Genomic DNA, 16,572 nt, shown 5'->3' on the forward strand with positions numbered 1-16,572 from the left:
CAATACCCAATTGTTCACCAGCATTTATTCCAAATGCCTGATGAAACAAGGCACTGATGAGTTAATGCACTTATGCATTGAGTGCAGTGCTGTCCAGAGCAACTCTAAATAGGTACTTTCTCTCTGTTTCTGCAGGTTTCTTTCTGAACCATGGAACACCCCTGGCTCCTTGAGGTCCTGCTTCCATAGAACACCATTTGCCAATAATTCAGTGTCAGTGCAAAAACATGCTTGAAGGGATTGCTGAGTCCAGGCAGATCAGCCCTGGATCTGCTCTGGATTATCCCCAAACCCAACAGTTTGTCCCATTTTCCATCTTTTTTCTGCAACAGCTTCCTGGACAAATGGCCACCAGGCAGGAGGACTCCTGCCCAGGCAACATGAGCAGGGGACACTCACTGAAACCTCTCTGCTCCACAGACTCAAGGCAGAGGCAGAGCTGTCACAGTGATTGAGATTTCTGCAGTGCATTATCAAATTGCAAGCTCTTCCTTTTATTTTTTTTTTTTTTTAATGATTCCGGAGGTGCTTTTTGCCAATATCTATTTCTAGGTCTAATTCATTACAAACCCCACCCTGTGCCGGGTAGGGTGTCAGCCATTTTTGCATTTAATTGCCTATTTCAATCATTAGTGTGTGCCCATGTTCTTATGGAGGCTGCTAAAAGGTAAACTCTTAAATTTCCCAGGCTCTGGTAATAACACAGAAAATGCCGTTTTTCACACCGGCTAGACTGGTGCCACAATTACACATTGACTGGCTTGGCTCTAACATTATATCCCTTCCTGGTATTTCAAATATTCAGTAAAAAAAAAATGTAAATAAATAAAAAATCTTGTCCCACCAGGAAACAGAGAGAAAGTCCCAGAGCCTCTGGGACTCCTTACAAAGAACTCCCTTAAAATCCTTCCATGAAAAAAAAATAAAAAGAAAGAAAATAAAGGAAACTCGGCTAATAATACTTTTCCACATAAATAATGTAGATTATAACTGGTCTTTGGAGAAGACTGTGCATAACAGAGGTCTCTTTGTAAGGCTGAGCACAGATTACATGCTTCTGAGCCCTTTCATCATGATAGCTTTGCAAACTACAACATCTCAAGCACACTTAAAATTAATAAGCCAGGCTGCCTCCTCCTGGGCTCCACTATCCCAGATGTGTCTTGAGATGGATGTAACCCTGGCAGATGTCATGCACAAGGACCGTGGGCCTTTCCCAGTGCCATTTCCAGGCTGCACGGACTCAGATCCCTGCTGATGTTTGCCTCTGCCCTTGTACAATAATAAAGGGATTAACAGCATGCCTACCTGCAATGGCAGGAGACAGGATTTGGTGACCCCTGAGGTTGCCCTGGTCCTATTCCTTAATGAAGCAGTGAGATAAGCCCTAATGCATACATACCTTTGGGAGAGGAGATTGCTATTGGAGCCTCTTGCGAGGGCTTTAATCCCAGAGGTGACTCTGCCGAGGCTGTGAGCAGCCCACACAGCAAAGATCCCCCTTCCAAAAAATCAGCATACCCCTGTCCTCCCTCCCCTCTATATTACATGTGCAAGAATAACCTGGGTTTTTTTCCAGTTATTTTTCAATGGGAAGATATGTGTGCATGTAGCACCTCAGCCCTGGCGGGAGCTGCAGCTGGGAGAAAAGTTGACCTGTGTAAGCCTTTGCTGTTGCACCATCCAAGTTCACCACCCAGTTTTTGAGGTGCTGGGCACCCCACAGTCTCTTGTGTGAGATGAACAGAGCCAGATTACTTTAGGAGGACTGCACCTGGATCCTCTCCTAACAGGAGCTGTTTTCCTGGTCTTTAAACCTACGATGCTCAGCTTTAGGTACCACTTTGAGAGGTCTTGGTCCTCTTCGCTGACTCTACAACAAGGTGGCAAAGAGCCTCTTTTAAACACATAAAAAATTCCAAGAAATCCAAGTTTCCTATCATAAATGGGAAGCAGAATATCTAAATCAGAAGCTGGGGGCTGAAAGGCACCCAAGGGCCCAGGCTTGAGGGCTTGGATTGCAGCTGCGTTTGGAAGGGGAAAAATCGAAAAAATTTCTTAGCAAGAAATCCTTGGCAGAAATCATCAAAGTTTTCAGGCAGAGGCAGGTCAGACACTTAGATGTGTGTTGAATTGATAGGTTATTGCTGCGAAGAAACTCCAAACCTAAAAGCTGAAAATAGCTCCCTCCTAAATGTGAGCACGAACCTTGAAATTAAGCACAATATTGCCTTGCTGCCACAAAAGAGCTCTATTTTCTGACAGCCAACATCCCAAATTAAACAGCTTCCATGTGTGTCAATAAAAGGCATTGGCTTCATTATTTGTAGTCCCCCAGTGATAATTTCTACTCCCCTTTAGTAAATGTCATTACAGTTCCAGACAGACATCTGCACCATGGGCAAATTGACTGATAAATGCTCCTTGCTGGAGAAACAATTCGGGAGCAATGGGAGGTTCCTCATGCTGTGGGCAGCTTTGTGAGGGCAGGAAATGTAGGCAGCCTGTCCCAGAGCTGCACCCTCTGTGCCAGTGGGGAGAGGCCATCGGGTGTGCACAGGGCGCTGGGTGAAACCGAGCTGGTGGGTAAAACAACCTGCTCCAAAGACACCAGAAGGGAGAGGATCTGGGTTTTTCTGTCCCAGTCCTCCTCCTGTTCACTCTGGGTTTTCTACTGCTCTTCCCCAAGTGGTTTGCAGGTCCTTTCCTCACTGTTCACAGCTTGCTTAGCTCTAGACATAACTCGTCCTTTTCTGTTCCTCACCAAAGTGAAGGTTATCAGCAGATAACTGGAAATTGTGGGTTGTTTGTTACCAGCATGACACAGCTGTGAGCACACCTGGGGCATGCTCTGTTTCTCTTGAGGAAACCAAGAGTCTCACCTACAGCTTGTGGCTCTTCTTCTGGGTCCCAGGACAGGACTTGCAGCTCTGGTGAACACCAGAAACAAGACCCAGACTGTGCACAGAGGGACATGCTGGATTCACTATCCCTTTTCCTGCCTATGTTCTGGCTCATGACTTAATTCTTACACAGCATTGGGTAGTATCTCCTGAATAAAAGCTGCTTAACAGGAGAGAAGGAGCTTATAATTTTGGTCCAGGACAGCTGGCAAGTCTTTCACCTTATATTAAAAACTCATATTGGGTTTAGCAAGCCCTCACTTGGGCCTCCTTTCCCTTCAAAGTATCCCACACTCAGTAAATCTACCTGAACGGTGAGCAGGAAAGACAATTTAGTTCATTCCCCAAAAGAAAAATCTTGATTAAAAAACTCTACTTGCCAAGTTGATTGGAGTTGCTAATTGATCAGCAGAGCCACTGTTAGCCCAGGTACTTGGCAGTGGCAGCAGACCATTCCTGACTCCTGCTGTCACTGCCACATGGGAAAAGACACAAGGAAAGCAGTGGGGCTGACTCTGTCCCCACTCTCTGCACTGGCCCAGGACTGATTCCAAATTCCCCTTGCATAACTAACATCTAAAGCAGGCCCAACATTTTCTGTAGCAAAACTGTCTTTGTGCAGAAAAATTACCTGCTAAACTCTGCTTTCCAGTAAATGCCAGACTGCTTTTTGCTCACCCCACCGCTACAGCTTTTCTTGGTTTGTTATTTATGTCTCCTTTCACAATTTCCCACCTGCACCATCTCTATCAATATGCATGAAATAAAAATCAATAGCAGCTGGTCGAAGAGCACAGCAGCAGCTCTGGTGTTAGATCCCAGCCAGGAACCAGTGGATCATCCTGCTGAGAAAAGAGGAGCATTTTGTACATGCGTGGTGGTTAATTCCTCTGCAGACCAAGACATTCTGGGGGGTTGATGCATGGGAAGTGGGAAGCAATTGGTCTTTAGGGATATGGGGAGCTGGTCACACACCTGGGAGACTGCAAGGAGCATCATATCTCGCCGGTCCTCACTGTCCCTTATCCGTGATGCACCTCTGGTTCATCCCTTCCCAGCAGAGACCTGTTCTTCGAAACTGCCATCTACAGGGATTTCTACATGCAACATACAGGTGTCTCACTGTCCCCCTTACAAGTTCTTCCTCAGCTCTAGCACTTTGATTCAACCCATGTTGGATCCTATGGATCAGTCCCCTATGGCACGGGGAGGCTGGGTCTTGAGGGTACATGGCTGAGCCTGCATGAAGTTCCAGTTCAACTTTGCAGAAGTACTTATGCCCTCACATGGTTCAAAAAAAAAAATGTATATCCCACCTGGAATGAGCGATCCCAAGTCTTTGAAAGCAATGGCAACTGGAGGTGTACGTCTTGCAAAGAGTGAGAAAGAGCAGAGGATAAATTTGGCCGCTATTCCTAGCAGAGAAACTGGAGAAAGTATTTGGTACCTCTGGTGTCCCCAGTGCAGTATCCAACTCAGTCAGCAACATCCTGTTGCAATACAACAAGGGATAATGGTTTTAAACTAAGAGAGGGTCAATTTAGATTAGATATAAGGAAGAAGGTTTTTTACTGGAAGGATGGTGAGGCACAAGTCATCCAGAGAAGCTGTGGATGTGAGTTCCTGGAAGTATTCAAGGCCAGGTTGGAAGGGGCTCTGAACAACCTGGTTTAGTGGAAAGGGGGATGGGATCTAGATGGTCTTTAAGATCCCTTCCAGCCCAAAATGTTGTAGGATTCTATGATCAGTCCCAAGAGACCCCAAATTACTCAGGAACCACAGTCAGTGCCAAGCAGGAGGATATGTTAATCCCATTAATCACATTAATCACAGCAAAACACAAATGAGGCCATGGAACCACTAAAGAAATCTATACCACAACAGGTTCTCTTTTAAGCTACACTCTTCCCTTTCCCACCAGTTTCATCTCTCTGTGTGCTCTTTTGCCTCGTTCCCTGTGGCACCAGCCTTATTTTCATCAGGAAAGAGCACAGCTCAGACAGAGAGCAGCTTGCTGAAACCTGGCACCTCCTGTATCTGTGGCAATTATTGCTAAGCACGTCAGGTTGCTTTGGGAACACCGTGGAAGTAATGTGACTTCTGACGGCTGCCAGGTTTTCCCCATGTTCTCACCTTGAGAGCTTGCCCCCAGGAGATGGCAGCTTGCTCTCTTTGATGGTGCAAATGGACTGGAGGGCACCAAACCTGGGCAGGCACCAGTGAAAGAGACATAGAGGTGGAAGGAGGGGGAGTGTGAGTGACTGGAAGTGCCCCATCCCCAGCTGTTCTGCTCCCCACAAGCCTTTACACCAGCCTGGAGGCACCTGGGGCTCCCTGGGACAATGCACAGGCCCTGCCACAAGCCTGCCATGGAGAAATGAAGGGCAAAATGGGCAATGGAAGGAACAGAAGACCTGAGATTGAATGAAATCATACCAGAATCCAAGTAATTCCTCTACAACAGAAAGGATTATTAATATTCAAGGTAGCCCATGGCTCCTAAGGTGCATCCTTCCCTCTGAAGGATGTTGCACATGCACTGTGTTAATGATTTGAATTGATGATCTTAGAAGTCTTTTCCAGCCTTGATGATTCTATGTACCCTGCCTCCTGTGTATGGAGCTCTTTACACATCTCACTCTGAGTTTTAGGGCTGGAAAGAAGTGGGGCAGCTTCAGGATTCTCTGCCAAGTCCTATCTCCAGGCCAGGAACCAAAGTGGCAGGTGTTGGGCCCAGGAGCGTTCCTGTGCAAATTCAAGAGCCCTGCAAACAAAGGGAAAAACTTCCCCCATGTTTTGAAAAACTGCCTCAAAGAGAAGCACTGGGATACAGCTGGGCCCAAGCAAGAGACACCTGATGCTGAGGGCGCATCCTTCCCCTAGCAGGGATTTAGAGCACTGGTAATTGGTATACCAGACCTTATCCTCCTTCTACTCACACTTTCTGGCTGTGGAACACAGGAGAGCCTGGACAAAACCTCAAATGCAAACAGGATGAGTTTGCCTGAAAACTGTTCTCCAGGGTTCAAAGGCAATGGCTCCAAAGGCTGTATTCCTGCTGGGGTAGAACTTCCCTAGGGGGAGGAAAAAAACCCGACACCTCTGAAGAGGATAAGGAAAGTATCCAGAAAGAGCTATGCATGAGGTTTTCAGGAGATACATCCCTCTGTGGGAGATTTCACCCACATGTGCTCCTGGCACTGAAGCGGGGGTGCACAGGACTCCTGGGATGACTGTAAAAGCAGCATCCCCTCTCTGCCTCTAACTCAGACCTAATCTAGCAACAGCAGGCTCCTGATTTTATAACTTGTAAGGCAAAAGCAGACTCACAAGAATTTTTCAAAATAGTGTAAAAAGCCTCATGTCTTTTTACAAATGAATAGTACAGTTGGGATCTGTTTCTCATTTTTTTGTACAACACACTCTTGCACTTTGCTGTTCCAACCTTTAAAATAAACCTGTGCTATATTTGCAAGAATCTCTCCGCAATCACAAGAGAGAGAAGAAAGGGAATTCTTAAAACAAAAATTCACAACTTCCACAGTAATCACACCTTCCTAAAACACCAGAGCTTGGTGTGAGAGGCAGTTCTGCTGTTTGCAGGAGCAGAGACGGAAGCGGAAAACTCTGAAAAGATGGTGTGGCTTCTGCTGTGCCATCTCCCAGCAAAGCCCAGCCCAAGACTAACGCAGTTCTTGCTCGAGGCATGAGCTCTGCCGTGCCCCAGGTCAGAGAGAGTCCAGCTGGGTTCTTCTGTGTGTCGCTGGAGCGACTTGGGCATCAGGAAAAGAGCTGCTGGCTGAGCTGGCTAGCTGGCTGGCTGCTTTGCAGAGGAAACACGGCAGGAGCCAATGGGATCGGCTCTCGTTAGAGGAGACAGAGAGAGGCTGTTCTGGTCCAACTCCTAACAGGTTTTATTGTTAGAAGTTTCGCAACCTGAACAAGCTCGGAAGGGATGGAATGCGATGGGATTGTGATGGGAAGTGATGGGATGATCCCCCGAGGCTTGTCCTCAGTTATATAGGGAGTTTGAAAACCCCGGTGAAAGGGGGAAACAACCAATGAGTTACAGTCCAGAGGGAGGATACAATTTAACAAGAACCACTGGGGTAAACCGAGAGGCGGGAGTTATAACAGACAGCCGCATAACCGGGAATTTTCCCGAACCTTGGACCCAGGCACCGCCCAGGGGGTGCGGCTTAGGCTCCTGAGCCGCCCCTCGACCCACCCTCTGCCTCTTGGGGAAATTCGATCCGGGGCATGGGCTGGGATTGATGGGCATCTCGCTGCCCCAGCCCCGCAGTGGGATGGGTCACTGCAACGCAAAACCGGCTGCACTCAGAGCTGCCAGGCCAGCAAAGCTCAGGAATTACCCCAGGGCTTTTTAGGAGCCCTGTAAGTCCCTGCTGAGGTTTTGCTTTTGAGGGAAAAGCCATCCTTTCCAGTGGCAGCACCTGACTGAGGCCTTGATGTTCCCAAGCTCCCCAAATCACACATCTGTAGAGGGGGTCCTGCCTCCTCAGCAGTCCCCAGCAGCAAATTAAACCAACCTGGGCACCATCTCTTGTCCCTGTCCCTGTGAGCATGGACCAAAGCTCTACAACTCCCTGAAAGGAGGTGGTAGCCAGGTGGAGGTCGGTCTCTTCTCCCAAGTAACAACAGACAGGACAAGAGGAAAGAGCTTCAAGCTGTGTCAGGGGAAGTTTAGATTGGATATTGGGAAGATTTTCTTAATGGAAATGGTGGTCAGGCATTGAAACAGGTTACCCAGGAAAGTGGTGGAATCATCATCCCTGGAGGTGCTTAAAGGACATGTAGATGTGGTACCTGGGGACATGGTTTAGTGGTGTACCTGGCAGAGCTGGGTTAATGGTTGGATTCTATGATTTTAAAGGTCTTTTCCTACCTCAATGATACTATAATTCCATGAAATGTGAAAAAGGAGCTTTGGCTTCAGGGCCAACAGGACCAGGATTTCATCTCTCCAAGGACATCACTCTGTTTAACTTCTGAACTCTGAGCTAAAGCAGCCCCGGCAGAAATTTGTGGCCTGTGCTGGGATGGGGGGAGGTTTGTGTGCAGACTCCAGCCAGTCTGTAGAACAACTCTTTGGAAAAACAGCCCATTACAAGCAGGTACTTTGTCTCAAACTTCCAGTTTGCTGTGCTCTGTTGGCCTCCTCACTGCTGTAAGGCCAGGAGTTTTGACATCTTCTTTGCCCAGCAGAAACCCTGTGTTTTAACAAGGCAGAGAAAGCATCCTTCTTTTTCTCCCTTTTATCCTACAAATGGAGACTCTGCAAGCCAGTGGGAGCAGCTACCAGCACTGCTGGGACTCTTGGTCTGTCTCCATCCTATAGCAATATTCGTGATTGGTGTACCCACTGGACATCCAAAATATGGGTCCAAGCATGGGCTGTCAGTCCTGGCTGGAGCTGAACATTACCTTGGTCATTGAGTTGCTTATAGAAACACAGGAAAAACCCACTTTAAGACTAGGAATCCTCAAGAATCTGCTTCTTCAGCTCAGTTTGCTCCTGGAATTATGTCAAGGTACCCACAGCAAGTAGAGAGGAGACTGCAGCACCCCTTAACCCAGGGACGTATTTATATGAATGTTTCCTTGTCTCTGCCCACCAGTTGGCTCTTGAGGGTTTTGTAAAAATGACTTAAGCTGCAAAGGACCGTTTCCTCAACAGCTTTAACCTTTTCCTTGCCAGCTGCCCTGAGCACAAACAGCAGCCTGCACCCTGCATCCAGCAGAGAAGGTGAGGGAGGTATTAAACCAGCATGAGATGGGCACTAGTGCTATCAATAGGCTCTCAGCCCCACTGATGGTGAGAGGAGGAAGAAAACATACACTGAGGACAAAATCTGTCTTGTTAGGACAATTTTGTCAAGCCTTGAGGTGGAGATTTACTGTCTGGGTTGTACAAGCTGGATTGAAGCTTGAAACAGCTTTCCCTTGATGGCTTTGGTTTTTCTGGCTTCAGCCCCAGTTCCTGAGCTCCCAGTCTGTTTCCAGCTCCTCCAGACCTGGGGTAAGGTATACAGGGGAAGTTCTTACTCCACTACATCACCCCAAATGTTTATGCCTGGAGCAAACTCAAGAGCACCTCCCTGACTCTCAGGCAGTGGAAGCCAATGTCAAGAGCAGGTCATGCTCAGCCGTGGATCAGAAGAGCCCTGGGAAGGCAGCAGGGTGGACAACAGTTAGGTGGGGACATAGCAGGGACCTTGCACAGCTGGTAAAGAAATCATAAATCAGGGAAAAATATATAAATCACGCATGAATGCTGACCCTGCTGCCAATAATTCCCACTCTTGTCTCAATTACCACTGCTCTTCTTGCAGCTGCACACATGCAGTCATTACTGAGCATTTTGGCTAAACTTATTTTGTCTTCTTTTAATGTCTGCCAGCTGAATCAAAGGTCTCCATGCAAGTAGTGTGCACCATGACACAATCCATGACACTTTCCTGGGGAGCTCTGAATCCCATAAAGCAATAAATTGATTACAGCATGGAAAACATACAAAATCCTCATATTTCCTCTCTGGAAAAGAGACATGAGTGTGGTCCTCATGAAAAGCTACATCTCATCCTTTCAGAGGAAAAGCACCACCCCTGAGCAGGAATAAGCTGAGTTATTGCTAATGTGATGAGCTGAGGTCATAAATAAAAACTGCCTTCCCTCTAGGATAATTTTTTGGCAGTGGCCTCTGAGCACACACCTTGCTCCTACTTTCCTGATGTGAGATGTGCCATGCACAAGGCCACAGGATTGCGTGGTTCTAATCCCACACATCAGATGCAGCATGTCAGGGGGAAGGTGAGGAAGGGAGGGCACAACAAGGGCTATTTTATGCCCCCAAAGTCCAAATGTGGAAGGTTGTAGCACAACACACCAACACAGCCACAGCCTTCGGAACACAGCCTAACTCAGGAGAAGATGACTGTGGAAGAATCTAAGCTCAGGGAAGCAGTTACTGATATTTCTCCATCTTCCAGCCCCTTTCAGCACAAGGTTTTCCCAAGACAGATGTGGCTTTTGTGCATCTCTCTTGCATGAACTTCTTTAGTGTTTGCTGGAGCCCTCTTAAATTTTTTAACACCTGTACCCACAGCTGATCAAGGAACTGTGGTTGTCCCACAAGCACCAGCCTTACATGGGAAGGTGCACTCCTTTTGTGTGTTCTGAGTTTTTACTCACTTCCTCCTGGTCTTTCTGGTGCAAAAAAAAAGGGTGAAAATCCAGTTCCAGCCCTTTCTGACACCACCAATATGTTTTTGACACTTAAGGGGCAGCCTGCATGGCACACACAGCACTCATGAGGTTTATGATTCAATCTCTTCCTTTTCCCAGTAAGTTTTCCAAAGTAGGTGTCTCAAGATGCTCATCTAACAAAGCTAGAAGACATAATTGTCCTGACACTGATAAACACGTTTGTAACCCTAATCCTAATTGCTCTGTGACCTCTGTGATATTTATGTCATGGGAAGGCTTGCTGGTTTAGAGTTCCCTTGGGTAAAACCATGCCAAACTTCTGGTGAATTACTGTCAGCTCATGTTAAGGCTTTCCCAAAGGAACTTGTCCTTTGCCAGCAATAAATCTCAAATAATGGAATAATTCAGTCAAAGTCTTGGTGTATCTACCCCTGAGAAAGCATTTCAAACAGAAACCTCCAGAGTTGCCCGGGCAGGTTTGACACAAACCTTAGCCTTGACAGTAAAATTTCAGGAATAGCTGGTGACTGGCTAGAGGACATGAGGTTTTAGACACATGAAATCCCTCCAGGTTGCAAATCATTAAACCCAGAGCAAAATGAGTCCCTGCAGAGAGCTGCAGCACTCCCTGCATGATGAGTGACCCTCCATCACTTTTTCCACACAAGCTGGCGTGAGCAGCAGGACACCCCAGAAGTGAGACTCTGACCTCACATGTGCTTGGCTCTGTAATGCTGTATCTGCAGAAAACAAGGAGTGATGAAGGAAAAAGTCAGTCCAGGAAGCTTTCTATACACATCAGGAACCATATATATATAATTAGCTCTTTTTTTTTCCCAAGGGTCAGCTGCTGGAAACTGTAAGAGCATACCAGAGAAATGTCTGACATGGAAGTGTTCCAGGCCAGGCTGGATGGAGCTTGGAGCAACCTGATCTAGTGGAAGTTGTCCCTGCCCAGGGTAGGAGGGTTGGAAAGAGATAGTCCTGAAAATCCCTTCCAAACCAAACCATTCCATGATTCTGTGATCCTATGGTCTGTCTTTCTAATTCAGACCTGGTCCTAAGTAGAAGTTTGAGGCTCTCTAAGTGGTCACGGGGTGCACTGTTCTCATGCTGCCATCACAAATCCTGCTGAGCAGAATTATCTTTATTCCCAGAGAGGAATGCACACTTGGTCTGTTCTTTTCTGACAAAATTCAGCTGTAGAAGCAAGGTGTTCTTGGAACCCTGACTGTAAAAGTGTTCTGGAAAGTGAGCTAACTAGGGGAACAAAGGATGACCCTACAAAAGCACTGAGATTTAAATATTACAGGATAATTAATCCTGTAAGCTCCCAGTGAATTAAAGTGTCACTTCTTAGGAGAGATCTGAGCCCACAGTTTTACACTGGAACTGTCCCAGACACAACAGCAAAGATTTAAAATGTAAATTAATGCATCTATCAAGCTTATCCAGCATTATCCTGATTAATGATCAGCATGTTCAAGAAGACTTTCACACCTGAAAGTTTTAACCAACTCTTATAAGAGAGCAGGAGGGAATCGAGCACCAGGAGAATACATCTGCAGGTGGACACTGAGATGGTCCTGCAAGGCTGTCCATGCTAACAGTTCACAGGTGTGATTCTCTTCAGTGTCTCTGTTGCATTCATTTTGTCTTGCATCAGTTTGTTGGGAGGGGATTTGCTTCTTCTTAGCTTTTTGCCTCCTTCTAAAACGGCACATTTCATCTCTGTGCCTCTCAGGAAATATCATGCGGCTCACAGGGACTCTCACTGGCCAGTAGCCAAGTTACCTGGTGTCCTCCCTTCATCCCCTGCCTTCTCCTCCATTTCCCAAGACTACAGACAGCCTGTTGCAAGGAAATCCTGTTCTTCCTGATTGCTTGGAGAGCAGCTAGCCTCAAGGTCACTTTTGTATATAAATTGCAGATATTGTATTAGCACCACTCTTCAGGCATTCAGAACCAAGTCTAAACAGGAGAGCTCATCAATTCAGCTGTCTCACGGCTAGATCTTCACCATTATGCATGGCTTCCTTTCCTTACTGATTACAGTACAGCAGATTCATTATTATTATTTTAAATTTGGTTATATACAACTGCATGGTGTCTTTTAATTGCCTTTTCTTTTTCCAACTGAACCGCTAAGGGATGTAAGCAAATTATATGGCTTAACAATTCTGCCTGCTGCAGACAGACTTGTGTGGCCAACACACCAAAGACACAGTGAAAACATTACCTTTTACTCGAAGTGTAAACTCAATAAACCCCCAGGAGAGCAATAAAAATGCAGTAGCCAGCAGATTTAACAAGGACATGCTCAGTGCACAGTGTAATCTTATTATGTGCTTAATGCCCAGTGGAATTACAGGAATTTGATTTAGCAACATCAGATTTCAGTTTCTCAAATTATACTGACTGCTTATAAATTAAGACTGCGATTTGGGATAATTGCTTTTCATTTGCATTGGCAAAGCCCATATATTATATTTATTCTCACTACACTGTTTATATGTTTGAAGTGTCACAGAGTATCACATTTGGGACTTAAACTGGAGTGATGGAGAGCTTTCCTTTGCATCAATGACGCTCATGTTACTTCCCCATTAAATCTGGGTAAATGTTCTACCCTGGTGATCTTTATAGGCTTGAAAGGTCTATTTTATGGTTTCCCAAACCTGACTGAGCAGAGTGAAAGATGAGTGAGTTCTGGTAAAGGACTCAGTCTTCCTCTCCATCAGTCTGAGCTGTGACATATTCATTGGAAAGCCACTGACCTGCATATGTGCAGTGAAGGAATAAACACAACAGTGTCCTCCAACCATACCAGCATCATGCTCGGGAGTGTTTTCACATGACCATTTTTTGGGCTCTGCCACTGCAGGGTGTGAATGAAGTGGGGAGAATGAGGCAGTGAGTGATTAGTTACCTCTGGGGAGGGGGGTGGTGATGTCAGCAGGGCCACCAGTGGACTGGCAGGTAATGCTTGCAGGGTCATGAAGTGTATCAGTGAATGGCTATTGAACTGCATGAGCACATTATGAGCACTTCAACTCTGGGACAAATAATTTCATCTCAAGAGAAATGAATGAAATAATTAAACATGATGGAATGAGCAAAGGGCACAGGAACAACTCTGGAAGAAGACAGGAAATACCTTTGCTGCTGATTTTGGCTTCCATGTCTAAGACATCTGTAAAATCTGTAAAACAACCATCCCTGTGCAAACTACAGTGTACAGTAGAATGACTTGATTTACTGAAGATCGTTCAAACTGGCTCCCAAGCCCCAGGTTATCAGCATATCCTGGTCTGGAAAACCTCTACTGCTCCAAAGTCATTAAAAGATTATAATGAGTTGATTAAAAAATTAACAAGGCAACAATTCAATTAAGCCTTGTACCACTGGGCAACAAATGTAGCTGCAATTGGTGAACACATCAACAAATTGCTGAGCAAAATGCACATCTCTTTGTTTCCTGCACAACACGTGAATCCAATGTCTCTCACCCAAGGATGAGGGGAATAAAGTGTCATTTAAGCATTTTGGGATGCCCATGGATATTTGGTGTGAAACACAAGTACCATCCTTTTTTTGATGAAGTAGAGCTGATCCATCAAGCCCTTTAGCCTGAGATTAGGTTTAGGTGGCAGATCAGCTGTAGATAACTCAGAGAGAGCTGCAGAATTTTCCTGACTCCAGACTTATTTGGAAATTTAACTTATTCCTTAATAATACCGTGTAAAATGACAACAAAGCCCTCTAGCATTTTCCTAGGCTTCAACTCATGTTTGCTAAAGGAACAAAAAAATTTGAACACTATCCCAGCAGCTGCTGGTGCAAGGCTGCAGCCCAAGGCTTTCCTGGATTTTAGGGAGCCTTTTCCCAGGGTGAATAAGATACTAGGACATAATTTCTGTAGCTCTGAGATCTTCCATGGGCCATGCAGGATACCTGTGCTGGTGGTTAGCACTAGCCCAGTACCATGACATGGTCCATGCTGGGGTCAGCCCATGCCACCTCTCCACCTCGGAGGCTCCACAGTGGAAATTTCTCCATCTGCATGGTCACTAAAAGGGTTCCCCACGGCAAAGCAGAGCCCCAGCATCCCCCTAAAGCCCTGGAGAACCCTAACCAGGCATGTTCAGAGAAATACTGCACCGGAACTTGTCTTTAAAAGCTCAGAAGGGTTCACCCAAGATCAGCAAGAGAGAGAGAAAGCCAAAATGTCACATTTACCTCTCAGCACTCCTGGCAGCTGAAGGCAGGGAGACCCATTATAGCTCTTTTTTTCATGTCCCCAGCTCTGGTTCCCAGAAGGACTGTGTTCAGAGCTGTTTGTGGCAGTGCTCTGCATGCACTTTTAATCTGCCCCATCTGCACTTGGGGAGATGCCGTTCAGCTGCCTTTTCCAACACCGCGCCTGGCAGATTTATGCGCGTCGGCTCTGCGCTGCCATGCTGCACTGTGCTGTTAACCTTCATTAAGATGTTTTAATAATTGAATAAACGATGTGCCAGACGTGCAGTTTAACCTCAGAGTGTAACGAAACAGAGGACACGATATTAACTGCAGCCCTGGAACAAATATCACCATAAATACCACTAAGTAGGTATCACACAAAAACACCTGCCCTTGACATTAAAAAACACGCTCAGCCACACTGAGAGGAGAATACAATACATGATACATTACATCTTATCTGCATCTCAATGCCATTAAATGAGCATGGTTAATGCTTTAATAATCTGCCAGGGAGCACTGTGGGCTCTACATCTGAGCTAACCCATAAAAGAGGAAACTCTCTCATCTGTTGCCTCGAGCGAGATGAAATACCATGGGCCTCCCTTGGCAAAGAGGGGGCTTTTTTGTGCAATGACATAGAGAGGGTTCAGGAGGAGTTCTGTCACTGGCGATGCTTCAAAGAGTGACATCGAATTAGGGCAGGAGGACAAACTCACAGAGATGCTTATTTGTCCCCGTGGCGGGAGGATAAGGGATCCCACGGGAAGTGAGAACGTGTTGGGGAAGCGTGTAAGAAATGAGGGATGGACAAAGGCCCTTTCCCAGGGTCTAGCACTGTAGATCAGTCTGCTGCTGAGCAGGTGGCCATCTCCCAAATCCCTGTTTGTACCTGATGGCCACAGGTGGTTCTGTCACCCACAGATGTGTCTATCTACTTCCCATAAATGTGTCTATCTGCTTCAAACCCTTTAAAAGCCTTTGGCCTGTACAGTTACAGGATGCAGCAAGATTCCTTTTTGATCCTTTTGAAATATTTCCTTGAGGTTTTGCACCCTCCTAACATCCTCCTGGACACTGATGGGCTTTAAGGAGGTTGTTGCAGAGCTGTACTCCACACCCTGCTTCAGATCTCCATCACACCCCATTCCCAAGATTTCCCAGTTTCAGTGCCAATTTCTGACAGATCTTACCCTTTTAATCAGCCAGACTGGATCCACCAAAAGCATTCAGAGCCTCCTTGCTTGCCCAGCTCCAAACCTAGGGAAGTTTGGGTAAAAAAGACATTTTGGGACAGGGTGGGTTTGTCTGGATGCACACAGTGACCAGCAGGATGAGGACATTCAGCTTGCCAGAACTCACAGGCCAAGTTGGAGATTAATTTTCCAGCTTTTAATTTATCTGTCTCACCCAGGAGTTCACTGTTTTCCTGTCTTTAAATAAATATTTTTTTCTTGTGCTTATAATTTTTTGGGTAGTAATAAAACAGCTTCAAAGATCAAAAGCTCTTGGGGGGTCTTTCGGCACCTTCAAGGAATTAAAAAAATGAGCTGGGTTAGAGGGGGCAGCCCTGCTTCCAAGCAGACTTGCAGGCACACATGTTTCCAAGTGATGCTTTCATTTTGAAAGGAAGCAAGGAAACCAACTTGAAAGTCAGTAATTTTCTAGTTTTCTTCTATGGGATAAAAAATTCTAATGAAGAGTTTTTGTTGGAAGATTTGGGAAGGAAAATCCAGAGCCAAAGTGCAGGTATGATGCTTTCCTCATTTGCATTTGCACCTGCTAGCAATCAAACTGGAATTTGTGGGATCTAACACTTCCTGATCCGAATCATTTTACTGTAAAAGGAATTCCAGATGTGGGAATTTCTAAGTAAATTTTTAGCTAAATTTCTAATTTCTAAGTGAAATGACCCTTTGTCTGGGTCCATTTCTGGGAACCATTTCTGTTTATTTGCCCATTGCTAGGGCTACTGGTCCTGTGAAGGAAAACAGCAAAACCCATCAGAAACCAGTTGCAGGACTGAGTCATAGAGGGGAAAAAAAAAAAAAAAAAAGAAAGAAAGAAAAAAAAAATCAATGTCCCTTTGGGAGAAAGTGCTGGTGCCATTGAAATCCACATCAAAACTTCCAGTGAGTTTAATAAGGGCATGATTAGGCCCCATGCCTAGTTCTGCTGGCAAAGGAGAGTTATCAGTAAA

At 45.8% G+C, this 16,572-nt stretch overlaps 1 long non-coding RNA gene across 1 annotated transcript in view; it reads right to left on the bottom strand.

Annotated features, from left to right (window-relative positions):
- The window catches only part of LOC121674115, a 35,928-nt gene extending 21,352 nt beyond the window's left edge, over positions 1–14,576 (bottom strand). Inside the window, exon 1 of the long non-coding RNA XR_006019454.1 lies at positions 14,370–14,576. This is a non-coding gene — a long non-coding RNA (uncharacterized LOC121674115). The remainder of the gene's footprint in view (positions 1–14,369) is intronic.
- Between the last annotated feature and the right edge of the window lie 1,996 nt (positions 14,577–16,572).

This window comes from Corvus kubaryi, unplaced genomic scaffold, assembly GCF_017639235.1.
Source record: "Corvus kubaryi isolate FWS band 111438036 unplaced genomic scaffold, C.kubaryi_AGA036_p1.0 66, whole genome shotgun sequence".
Classification (NCBI taxonomy): Eukaryota; Metazoa; Chordata; class Aves; order Passeriformes; family Corvidae; genus Corvus; species Corvus kubaryi.